We start from the raw sequence: 7,500 nt of genomic DNA, 5'->3' as shown, positions 1-7,500 counted from the left end.
CTGCAGCCAAAATTGGGCTATTTGAAGAAGAAAAAAAAGAGACTCTTTCAGGCTTTCTGAAGAAACTGAGAGACTATTTCAGGAATTTTGAGGGGAAAAAAGACAATTTAGGATTTTTGAAACATTTCATTGACTCTTTTTTTTTTTTTTTTTTTTAAACAATAAAGCTTACAGCACCTGGTATTCCCAGGCGGTCTCCCATCCAAGTACTAACCAGGCCCGACCCTGCTTAGCTTCCGAGATCAGACGAGTTCGGGCGTTCTCAAGGTGGTATGGCCGTAAGCGAAATCTGCTGCCAAAATTGGGCTATTTGAATAGTTAAAACATTAGGGTAGTAAACTATATAAAGCTTACAGCACCTGGTATTCCCAGGCGGTCTCCCATCCAAGTACTAACCAGGCCCGACCCTGCTTAGCTTCCGAGATCAGACGAGTTCGGGCGTTCTCAAGGTGGTATGGCCGTAAGCGAAATCTGCTGCCAAAATTGGGCTATTTGAATGGTTAGAACATTAGGGTAGTAAACTATATAAAGCTTACAGCACCTGGTATTCCCAGGCGGTCTCCCATCCAAGTACTAACCAGGCCCGACCCTGCTTAGCTTCCGAGATCAGACGAGTTCGGGCGTTCTCAAGGTGGTATGGCCGTAAGCGAAATCTGCTGCCAAAATTGGGCTATTTGAATAGTTAAAACATTAGGGTAGTAAACTATATAAAGCTTACAGCACCTGGTATTCCCAGGCGGTCTCCCATCCAAGTACTAACCAGGCCCGACCCTGCTTAGCTTCCGAGATCAGACGAGTTCGGGCGTTCTCAAGGTGGTATGGCCGTAAGCGAAATCTGCTGCCAAAATTGCGCTATTTGAATGGTTAGAACATTAGGGTAGTAAACTATATAAAGCTTACAGCACCTGGTATTCCCAGGCGGTCTCCCATCCAAGTACTAACCAGGCCCGACCCTGCTTAGCTTCCGAGATCAGACGAGTTCGGGCGTTCTCAAGGTGGTATGGCCGTAAGCGAAATCTGCTGCCAAAATTGGGCTATTTGAATGGTTAGAACATTAGGGTAGTAAACTACATAAAGCTTACAGCACCTGGTATTCCCAGGCGGTCTCCCATCCAAGTACTAACCAGGCCCGACCCTGCTTAGCTTCCGAGATCAGACGAGTTCGGGCGTTCTCAAGGTGGTATGGCCGTAAGCGAAATCTGCAGCCAAAATTGGGCTATTTGAAGAAGAAAAAAAAGAGACTCTTTCAGGCTTTCTGAAGAAACTGAGAGACTATTTCAGGAATTTTGAGGGGAAAAAAGACAATTTAGGATTTTTGAAACATTTCATTGACTCTTTTTTTTTTTTTTTTTTTTAAACAATAAAGCTTACAGCACCTGGTATTCCCAGGCGGTCTCCCATCCAAGTACTAACCAGGCCCGACCCTGCTTAGCTTCCGAGATCAGACGAGTTCGGGCGTTCTCAAGGTGGTATGGCCGTAAGCGAAATCTGCTGCCAAAATTGGGCTATTTGAATAGTTAAAACATTAGGGTAGTAAACTATATAAAGCTTACAGCACCTGGTATTCCCAGGCGGTCTCCCATCCAAGTACTAACCAGGCCCGACCCTGCTTAGCTTCCGAGATCAGACGAGTTCGGGCGTTCTCAAGGTGGTATGGCCGTAAGCGAAATCTGCTGCCAAAATTGGGCTATTTGAATGGTTAGAACATTAGGGTAGTAAACTACATAAAGCTTACAGCACCTGGTATTCCCAGGCGGTCTCCCATCCAAGTACTAACCAGGCCCGACCCTGCTTAGCTTCCGAGATCAGACGAGTTCGGGCGTTCTCAAGGTGGTATGGCCGTAAGCGAAATCTGCTGCCAAAATTGGGCTATTTGAATGGTTAGAACATTAGGGTTGTAAACTACATAAAGCTTACAGCACCTGGTATTCCCAGGCGGTCTCCCATCCAAGTACTAACCAGGCCCGACCCTGCTTAGCTTCCGAGATCAGACGAGTTCGGGCGTTCTCAAGGTGGTATGGCCGTAAGCGAAATCTGCTGCCAAAATTGGGCTATTTGAATGGTTAGAAAATTAGGGTAGTAAACTATATAAAGCTTACAGCACCTGGTATTCCCAGGCGGTCTCCCATCCAAGTACTAACCAGGCCCGACCCTGCTTAGCTTCCGAGATCAGACGAGTTCGGGCGTTCTCAAGGTGGTATGGCCGTAAGCGAAATCTGCTGCCAAAATTGGGCTATTTGAATGGTTAGAACATTAGGGTAGTAAACTATATAAAGCTTACAGCACCTGGTAGTCCCAGGCGGTCTCCCATCCAAGTACTAACCAGGCCCGACCCTGCTTAGCTTCCGAGATCAGACGAGTTCGGGCGTTCTCAAGGTGGTATGGCCGTAAGCGAAATCTGCTGCCAAAATTGGGCTATTTGAATGGTTAGAACATTAGGGTAGTAAACTATATAAAGCTTACAGCACCTGGTATTCCCAGGCGGTCTCCCATCCAAGTACTAACCAGGCCCGACCCTGCTTAGCTTCCGAGATCAGACGAGTTCGGGCGTTCTCAAGGTGGTATGGCCGTAAGCGAAATCTGCTGCCAAAATTGGGCTATTTGAAGAAGAAAAAAAAGAGACTCTTTCAGGCTTTCTGAAGAAACTCAGAGAATATTTCAGGCTTTTCGAGGGGAAAAAAAGACAATTTAGGATTTTTGAACCATTTCATTGACTCTTTTTTTTTTTTTTTTTTTTTTAAACAATAAAGCTTACAGCACCTGGTATTCCCAGGCGGTCTCCCATCCAAGTACTAACCAGGCCCGACCCTGCTTAGCTTCCGAGATCAGACGAGTTCGGGCGTTCTCAAGGTGGTATGGCCGTAAGCGAAATCTGCTGCCAAAATTGGGCTATTTGAATGGTTAGAAAATTAGGGTAGTAAACTATATAAAGCTTACAGCACCTTGTATTCCCAGGCGGTCTCCCATCCAAGTACTAACCAGGCCCGACCCTGCTTAGCTTCCGAGATCAGACGAGTTCGGGCGTTCTCAAGGTGGTATGGCCGTAAGCGAAATCTGCTGCCAAAATTGGGCTATTTGAATGGTTAGAACATTAGGGTAGTAAACTATATAAAGCTTACAGCACCTGGTATTCCCAGGCGGTCTCCCATCCAAGTACTAACCAGGCCCGACCCTGCTTAGCTTCCCAGATCAGACGAGTTCGGGCGTTCTCAAGGTGGTATGGCCGTAAGCGAAATCTGCTGCCAAAATTGGGCTATTTGAATGGTTAGAACATTAGGGTAGTAAACTATATAAAGCTTACAGCACCTGGTATTCCCAGGCGGTCTCCCATCCAAGTACTAACCAGGCCCGACCCTGCTTAGCTTCCGAGATCAGACGAGTTCGGGCGTTCTCAAGGTGGTATGGCCGTAAGCGAAATCTGCTGCCAAAATTGGGCTATTTGAAGAAGAAAAAAAAGAGACTCTTTCAGGCTTTCTGAAGAAACTCAGAGAATATTTCAGGCTTTTCGAGGGGAAAAAAAGACAATTTAGGATTTTTGAACCATTTCATTGACTCTTTTTTTTTTTTTTTTTTTTTAAACAATAAAGCTTACAGCACCTGGTATTCCCAGGCGGTCTCCCATCCAAGTACTAACCAGGCCCGACCCTGCTTAGCTTCCGAGATCAGACGAGTTCGGGCGTTCTCAAGGTGGTATGGCCGTAAGCGAAATCTGCTGCCAAAATTGGGCTATTTGAATGGTTAGAAAATTAGGGTAGTAAACTATATAAAGCTTACAGCACCTTGTATTCCCAGGCGGTCTCCCATCCAAGTACTAACCAGGCCCGACCCTGCTTAGCTTCCGAGATCAGACGAGTTCGGGCGTTCTCAAGGTGGTATGGCCGTAAGCGAAATCTGCTGCCAAAATTGGGCTATTTGAATGGTTAGAACATTAGGGTAGTAAACTATATAAAGCTTACAGCACCTGGTATTCCCAGGCGGTCTCCCATCCAAGTACTAACCAGGCCCGACCCTGCTTAGCTTCCGAGATCAGACGAGTTCGGGCGTTCTCAAGGTGGTATGGCCGTAAGCGAAATCTGCTGCCAAAATTGGGCTATTTGAATGGTTAGAACATTAGGGTAGTAAACTATATAAAGCTTACAGCACCTGGTATTCCCAGGCGGTCTCCCATCCAAGTACTAACCAGGCCCGACCCTGCTTAGCTTCCGAGATCAGACGAGTTCGGGCGTTCTCAAGGTGGTATGGCCGTAAGCGAAATCTGCTGCCAAAATTGGGCTATTTGAATGGTTAGAACATTAGGGTAGTAAACTATATAAAGCTTACAGCACCTGGTATTCCCAGGCGGTCTCCCATCCAAGTACTAACCAGGCCCGACCCTGCTTAGCTTCCGAGATCAGACGAGTTCGGGCGTTCTCAAGGTGGTATGGCCGTAAGCAAAATCTGCTGCCAAAATTGGGCTATTTGAATGGTTAGAACATTAGGGTAGTAAACTATATAAAGCTTACAGCACCTGGTATTCCCAGGCGGTCTCCCATCCAAGTACTAACCAGGCCCGACCCTGCTTAGCTTCCGAGATCAGACGAGTTCGGGCGTTCTCAAGGTGGTATGGCCGTAAGCGAAATCTGCTGCCAAAATTGGGCTATTTGAAGAAGAAAAAAAAGAGACTCTTTCAGGCTTTCTGAAGAAACTCAGAGAATATTTCAGGCTTTTCGAGGGGAAAAAAAGACAATTTAGGATTTTTGAACCATTTCATTGACTCTTTTTTTTTTTTTTTTTTTTTTAAACAATAAAGCTTACAGCACCTGGTATTCCCAGGCGGTCTCCCATCCAAGTACTAACCAGGCCCGACCCTGCTTAGCTTCCGAGATCAGACGAGTTCGGGCGTTCTCAAGGTGGTATGGCCGTAAGCGAAATCTGCTGCCAAAATTGGGCTATTTGAATGGTTAGAAAATTAGGGTAGTAAACTATATAAAGCTTACAGCACCTTGTATTCCCAGGCGGTCTCCCATCCAAGTACTAACCAGGCCCGACCCTGCTTAGCTTCCGAGATCAGACGAGTTCGGGCGTTCTCAAGGTGGTATGGCCGTAAGCGAAATCTGCTGCCAAAATTGGGCTATTTGAATGGTTAGAACATTAGGGTAGTAAACTATATAAAGCTTACAGCACCTGGTATTCCCAGGCGGTCTCCCATCCAAGTACTAACCAGGCCCGACCCTGCTTAGCTTCCCAGATCAGACGAGTTCGGGCGTTCTCAAGGTGGTATGGCCGTAAGCGAAATCTGCTGCCAAAATTGGGCTATTTGAATGGTTAGAACATTAGGGTAGTAAACTATATAAAGCTTACAGCACCTGGTATTCCCAGGCGGTCTCCCATCCAAGTACTAACCAGGCCCGACCCTGCTTAGCTTCCGAGATCAGACGAGTTCGGGCGTTCTCAAGGTGGTATGGCCGTAAGCGAAATCTGCTGCCAAAATTGGGCTATTTGAAGAAGAAAAAAAAGAGACTCTTTCAGGCTTTCTGAAGAAACTCAGAGAATATTTCAGGCTTTTCGAGGGGAAAAAAAGACAATTTAGGATTTTTGAACCATTTCATTGACTCTTTTTTTTTTTTTTTTTTTTTAAACAATAAAGCTTACAGCACCTGGTATTCCCAGGCGGTCTCCCATCCAAGTACTAACCAGGCCCGACCCTGCTTAGCTTCCGAGATCAGACGAGTTCGGGCGTTCTCAAGGTGGTATGGCCGTAAGCGAAATCTGCTGCCAAAATTGGGCTATTTGAATGGTTAGAAAATTAGGGTAGTAAACTATATAAAGCTTACAGCACCTTGTATTCCCAGGCGGTCTCCCATCCAAGTACTAACCAGGCCCGACCCTGCTTAGCTTCCGAGATCAGACGAGTTCGGGCGTTCTCAAGGTGGTATGGCCGTAAGCGAAATCTGCTGCCAAAATTGGGCTATTTGAATGGTTAGAACATTAGGGTAGTAAACTATATAAAGCTTACAGCACCTGGTATTCCCAGGCGGTCTCCCATCCAAGTACTAACCAGGCCCGACCCTGCTTAGCTTCCGAGATCAGACGAGTTCGGGCGTTCTCAAGGTGGTATGGCCGTAAGCGAAATCTGCTGCCAAAATTGGGCTATTTGAATGGTTAGAACATTAGGGTAGTAAACTATATAAAGCTTACAGCACCTGGTATTCCCAGGCGGTCTCCCATCCAAGTACTAACCAGGCCCGACCCTGCTTAGCTTCCGAGATCAGACGAGTTCGGGCGTTCTCAAGGTGGTATGGCCGTAAGCGAAATCTGCTGCCAAAATTGGGCTATTTGAATGGTTAGAACATTAGGGTAGTAAACTATATAAAGCTTACAGCACCTGGTATTCCCAGGCGGTCTCCCATCCAAGTACTAACCAGGCCCGACCCTGCTTAGCTTCCGAGATCAGACGAGTTCGGGCGTTCTCAAGGTGGTATGGCCGTAAGCAAAATCTGCTGCCAAAATTGGGCTATTTGAATGGTTAGAACATTAGGGTAGTAAACTATATAAAGCTTACAGCACCTGGTATTCCCAGGCGGTCTCCCATCCAAGTACTAACCAGGCCCGACCCTGCTTAGCTTCCGAGATCAGACGAGTTCGGGCGTTCTCAAGGTGGTATGGCCGTAAGCGAAATCTGCTGCCAAAATTGGGCTATTTGAAGAAGAAAAAAAAGAGACTCTTTCAGGCTTTCTGAAGAAACTCAGAGAATATTTCAGGCTTTTCGAGGGGAAAAAAAGACAATTTAGGATTTTTGAACCATTTCATTGACTCTTTTTTTTTTTTTTTTTTTTTAAACAATAAAGCTTACAGCACCTGGTATTCCCAGGCGGTCTCCCATCCAAGTACTAACCAGGCCCGACCCTGCTTAGCTTCCGAGATCAGACGAGTTCGGGCGTTCTCAAGGTGGTATGGCCGTAAGCGAAATCTGCTGCCAAAATTGGGCTATTTGAATGGTTAGAAAATTAGGGTAGTAAACTATATAAAGCTTACAGCACCTTGTATTCCCAGGCGGTCTCCCATCCAAGTACTAACCAGGCCCGACCCTGCTTAGCTTCCGAGATCAGACGAGTTCGGGCGTTCTCAAGGTGGTATGGCCGTAAGCGAAATCTGCTGCCAAAATTGGGCTATTTGAATGGTTAGAACATTAGGGTAGTAAACTATATAAAGCTTACAGCACCTGGTATTCCCAGGCGGTCTCCCATCCAAGTACTAACCAGGCCCGACCCTGCTTAGCTTCCGAGATCAGACGAGTTCGGGCGTTCTCAAGGTGGTATGGCCGTAAGCGAAATCTGCTGCCAAACTTGGGCTATTTGAAGAAGAAAAAAAAGAGACTCTTTCAGGCTTTCTGAAGAAACTCAGAGAATATTTCAGGCTTTTCGAGGGGAAAAAAAGACAATTTAGGATTTTTGAACCATTTCATTGACTCTTTTTTTTTTTTTTTTAAACAATAAAGCTTACAGCACCTGGTATTCCCAG

At 46.1% G+C, this 7,500-nt stretch overlaps 37 non-coding genes across 37 annotated transcripts in view; all 37 read right to left on the bottom strand.

Moving 5' to 3' along the window:
* Positions 1-165: 165 nt before the first annotated feature.
* Positions 166-284, bottom strand: LOC148984090 (5S ribosomal RNA). The gene has a single exon (XR_016164780.1). It is a non-coding gene; the product is annotated as a 5S ribosomal RNA (ribosomal RNA).
* Positions 285-347: 63 nt separating this feature from the next.
* Positions 348-466, bottom strand: LOC148984089 (5S ribosomal RNA). Its single transcript, XR_016164779.1, has one exon. It is a non-coding gene; the product is annotated as a 5S ribosomal RNA (ribosomal RNA).
* A 63-nt stretch (positions 467-529) lies between these two features.
* Positions 530-648, bottom strand: LOC148984088 (5S ribosomal RNA). Its single transcript, XR_016164778.1, has one exon. It is a non-coding gene; the product is annotated as a 5S ribosomal RNA (ribosomal RNA).
* A 63-nt stretch (positions 649-711) lies between these two features.
* LOC148984087 (5S ribosomal RNA) lies at positions 712-830 on the bottom strand. Its single transcript, XR_016164776.1, has one exon. It is a non-coding gene; the product is annotated as a 5S ribosomal RNA (ribosomal RNA).
* A 63-nt stretch (positions 831-893) lies between these two features.
* Positions 894-1,012, bottom strand: LOC148984086 (5S ribosomal RNA). Its single transcript, XR_016164775.1, has one exon. It is a non-coding gene; the product is annotated as a 5S ribosomal RNA (ribosomal RNA).
* Positions 1,013-1,075: 63 nt separating this feature from the next.
* On the bottom strand, positions 1,076-1,194 carry LOC148984085 (5S ribosomal RNA). Its single transcript, XR_016164774.1, has one exon. It is a non-coding gene; the product is annotated as a 5S ribosomal RNA (ribosomal RNA).
* Positions 1,195-1,364: 170 nt separating this feature from the next.
* Positions 1,365-1,483, bottom strand: LOC148984084 (5S ribosomal RNA). Its single transcript, XR_016164773.1, has one exon. It is a non-coding gene; the product is annotated as a 5S ribosomal RNA (ribosomal RNA).
* Positions 1,484-1,546: 63 nt separating this feature from the next.
* LOC148984083 (5S ribosomal RNA) lies at positions 1,547-1,665 on the bottom strand. The gene has a single exon (XR_016164772.1). It is a non-coding gene; the product is annotated as a 5S ribosomal RNA (ribosomal RNA).
* A 63-nt stretch (positions 1,666-1,728) lies between these two features.
* On the bottom strand, positions 1,729-1,847 carry LOC148984082 (5S ribosomal RNA). The gene has a single exon (XR_016164770.1). It is a non-coding gene; the product is annotated as a 5S ribosomal RNA (ribosomal RNA).
* Positions 1,848-1,910: 63 nt separating this feature from the next.
* LOC148984081 (5S ribosomal RNA) lies at positions 1,911-2,029 on the bottom strand. The gene has a single exon (XR_016164769.1). It is a non-coding gene; the product is annotated as a 5S ribosomal RNA (ribosomal RNA).
* Positions 2,030-2,092: 63 nt separating this feature from the next.
* LOC148984080 (5S ribosomal RNA) lies at positions 2,093-2,211 on the bottom strand. Its single transcript, XR_016164768.1, has one exon. It is a non-coding gene; the product is annotated as a 5S ribosomal RNA (ribosomal RNA).
* Positions 2,212-2,274: 63 nt separating this feature from the next.
* On the bottom strand, positions 2,275-2,393 carry LOC148984079 (5S ribosomal RNA). The gene has a single exon (XR_016163310.1). It is a non-coding gene; the product is annotated as a 5S ribosomal RNA (ribosomal RNA).
* A 63-nt stretch (positions 2,394-2,456) lies between these two features.
* On the bottom strand, positions 2,457-2,575 carry LOC148984078 (5S ribosomal RNA). The gene has a single exon (XR_016164767.1). It is a non-coding gene; the product is annotated as a 5S ribosomal RNA (ribosomal RNA).
* Positions 2,576-2,748: 173 nt separating this feature from the next.
* Positions 2,749-2,867, bottom strand: LOC148984077 (5S ribosomal RNA). The gene has a single exon (XR_016164766.1). It is a non-coding gene; the product is annotated as a 5S ribosomal RNA (ribosomal RNA).
* A 63-nt stretch (positions 2,868-2,930) lies between these two features.
* On the bottom strand, positions 2,931-3,049 carry LOC148984076 (5S ribosomal RNA). Its single transcript, XR_016163217.1, has one exon. It is a non-coding gene; the product is annotated as a 5S ribosomal RNA (ribosomal RNA).
* A 63-nt stretch (positions 3,050-3,112) lies between these two features.
* On the bottom strand, positions 3,113-3,231 carry LOC148984075 (5S ribosomal RNA). Its single transcript, XR_016163712.1, has one exon. It is a non-coding gene; the product is annotated as a 5S ribosomal RNA (ribosomal RNA).
* A 63-nt stretch (positions 3,232-3,294) lies between these two features.
* On the bottom strand, positions 3,295-3,413 carry LOC148984074 (5S ribosomal RNA). Its single transcript, XR_016164765.1, has one exon. It is a non-coding gene; the product is annotated as a 5S ribosomal RNA (ribosomal RNA).
* A 172-nt stretch (positions 3,414-3,585) lies between these two features.
* LOC148984073 (5S ribosomal RNA) lies at positions 3,586-3,704 on the bottom strand. The gene has a single exon (XR_016164764.1). It is a non-coding gene; the product is annotated as a 5S ribosomal RNA (ribosomal RNA).
* Positions 3,705-3,767: 63 nt separating this feature from the next.
* On the bottom strand, positions 3,768-3,886 carry LOC148984072 (5S ribosomal RNA). Its single transcript, XR_016163216.1, has one exon. It is a non-coding gene; the product is annotated as a 5S ribosomal RNA (ribosomal RNA).
* A 63-nt stretch (positions 3,887-3,949) lies between these two features.
* LOC148984071 (5S ribosomal RNA) lies at positions 3,950-4,068 on the bottom strand. Its single transcript, XR_016164763.1, has one exon. It is a non-coding gene; the product is annotated as a 5S ribosomal RNA (ribosomal RNA).
* Positions 4,069-4,131: 63 nt separating this feature from the next.
* Positions 4,132-4,250, bottom strand: LOC148984070 (5S ribosomal RNA). Its single transcript, XR_016164762.1, has one exon. It is a non-coding gene; the product is annotated as a 5S ribosomal RNA (ribosomal RNA).
* Positions 4,251-4,313: 63 nt separating this feature from the next.
* LOC148984069 (5S ribosomal RNA) lies at positions 4,314-4,432 on the bottom strand. The gene has a single exon (XR_016164761.1). It is a non-coding gene; the product is annotated as a 5S ribosomal RNA (ribosomal RNA).
* Positions 4,433-4,495: 63 nt separating this feature from the next.
* On the bottom strand, positions 4,496-4,614 carry LOC148984068 (5S ribosomal RNA). Its single transcript, XR_016164759.1, has one exon. It is a non-coding gene; the product is annotated as a 5S ribosomal RNA (ribosomal RNA).
* Positions 4,615-4,787: 173 nt separating this feature from the next.
* LOC148984067 (5S ribosomal RNA) lies at positions 4,788-4,906 on the bottom strand. Its single transcript, XR_016164758.1, has one exon. It is a non-coding gene; the product is annotated as a 5S ribosomal RNA (ribosomal RNA).
* A 63-nt stretch (positions 4,907-4,969) lies between these two features.
* On the bottom strand, positions 4,970-5,088 carry LOC148984066 (5S ribosomal RNA). The gene has a single exon (XR_016163215.1). It is a non-coding gene; the product is annotated as a 5S ribosomal RNA (ribosomal RNA).
* A 63-nt stretch (positions 5,089-5,151) lies between these two features.
* LOC148984065 (5S ribosomal RNA) lies at positions 5,152-5,270 on the bottom strand. Its single transcript, XR_016163711.1, has one exon. It is a non-coding gene; the product is annotated as a 5S ribosomal RNA (ribosomal RNA).
* Positions 5,271-5,333: 63 nt separating this feature from the next.
* LOC148984064 (5S ribosomal RNA) lies at positions 5,334-5,452 on the bottom strand. The gene has a single exon (XR_016164757.1). It is a non-coding gene; the product is annotated as a 5S ribosomal RNA (ribosomal RNA).
* Positions 5,453-5,624: 172 nt separating this feature from the next.
* Positions 5,625-5,743, bottom strand: LOC148984063 (5S ribosomal RNA). The gene has a single exon (XR_016164756.1). It is a non-coding gene; the product is annotated as a 5S ribosomal RNA (ribosomal RNA).
* A 63-nt stretch (positions 5,744-5,806) lies between these two features.
* LOC148984062 (5S ribosomal RNA) lies at positions 5,807-5,925 on the bottom strand. Its single transcript, XR_016163214.1, has one exon. It is a non-coding gene; the product is annotated as a 5S ribosomal RNA (ribosomal RNA).
* A 63-nt stretch (positions 5,926-5,988) lies between these two features.
* On the bottom strand, positions 5,989-6,107 carry LOC148984061 (5S ribosomal RNA). The gene has a single exon (XR_016164755.1). It is a non-coding gene; the product is annotated as a 5S ribosomal RNA (ribosomal RNA).
* A 63-nt stretch (positions 6,108-6,170) lies between these two features.
* Positions 6,171-6,289, bottom strand: LOC148984060 (5S ribosomal RNA). Its single transcript, XR_016164754.1, has one exon. It is a non-coding gene; the product is annotated as a 5S ribosomal RNA (ribosomal RNA).
* Positions 6,290-6,352: 63 nt separating this feature from the next.
* Positions 6,353-6,471, bottom strand: LOC148984059 (5S ribosomal RNA). Its single transcript, XR_016164753.1, has one exon. It is a non-coding gene; the product is annotated as a 5S ribosomal RNA (ribosomal RNA).
* Positions 6,472-6,534: 63 nt separating this feature from the next.
* Positions 6,535-6,653, bottom strand: LOC148984058 (5S ribosomal RNA). The gene has a single exon (XR_016164752.1). It is a non-coding gene; the product is annotated as a 5S ribosomal RNA (ribosomal RNA).
* Positions 6,654-6,825: 172 nt separating this feature from the next.
* On the bottom strand, positions 6,826-6,944 carry LOC148984057 (5S ribosomal RNA). The gene has a single exon (XR_016164751.1). It is a non-coding gene; the product is annotated as a 5S ribosomal RNA (ribosomal RNA).
* A 63-nt stretch (positions 6,945-7,007) lies between these two features.
* LOC148984056 (5S ribosomal RNA) lies at positions 7,008-7,126 on the bottom strand. The gene has a single exon (XR_016163213.1). It is a non-coding gene; the product is annotated as a 5S ribosomal RNA (ribosomal RNA).
* Positions 7,127-7,189: 63 nt separating this feature from the next.
* Positions 7,190-7,308, bottom strand: LOC148984055 (5S ribosomal RNA). The gene has a single exon (XR_016164750.1). It is a non-coding gene; the product is annotated as a 5S ribosomal RNA (ribosomal RNA).
* Positions 7,309-7,475: 167 nt separating this feature from the next.
* The window catches only part of LOC148984054 (5S ribosomal RNA), a 119-nt gene continuing 94 nt past the window's right edge, over positions 7,476-7,500 (bottom strand). Inside the window, exon 1 of the ribosomal RNA XR_016164748.1 lies at positions 7,476-7,500. This exon is cut by the window's right edge and continues 94 nt beyond it. This is a non-coding gene — a ribosomal RNA (5S ribosomal RNA).

The sequence above is a fragment of the Pimephales promelas genome, chromosome 3, assembly GCF_988280905.1.
Source record: "Pimephales promelas chromosome 3, fPimPro1.hap1.1, whole genome shotgun sequence".
NCBI lineage: Eukaryota > Metazoa > Chordata > Actinopteri > Cypriniformes > Leuciscidae > Pimephales > Pimephales promelas.
Note: the sequence above shows the minus strand (reverse complement) of the source record. Positions and strands in the feature narration are given on the sequence as shown.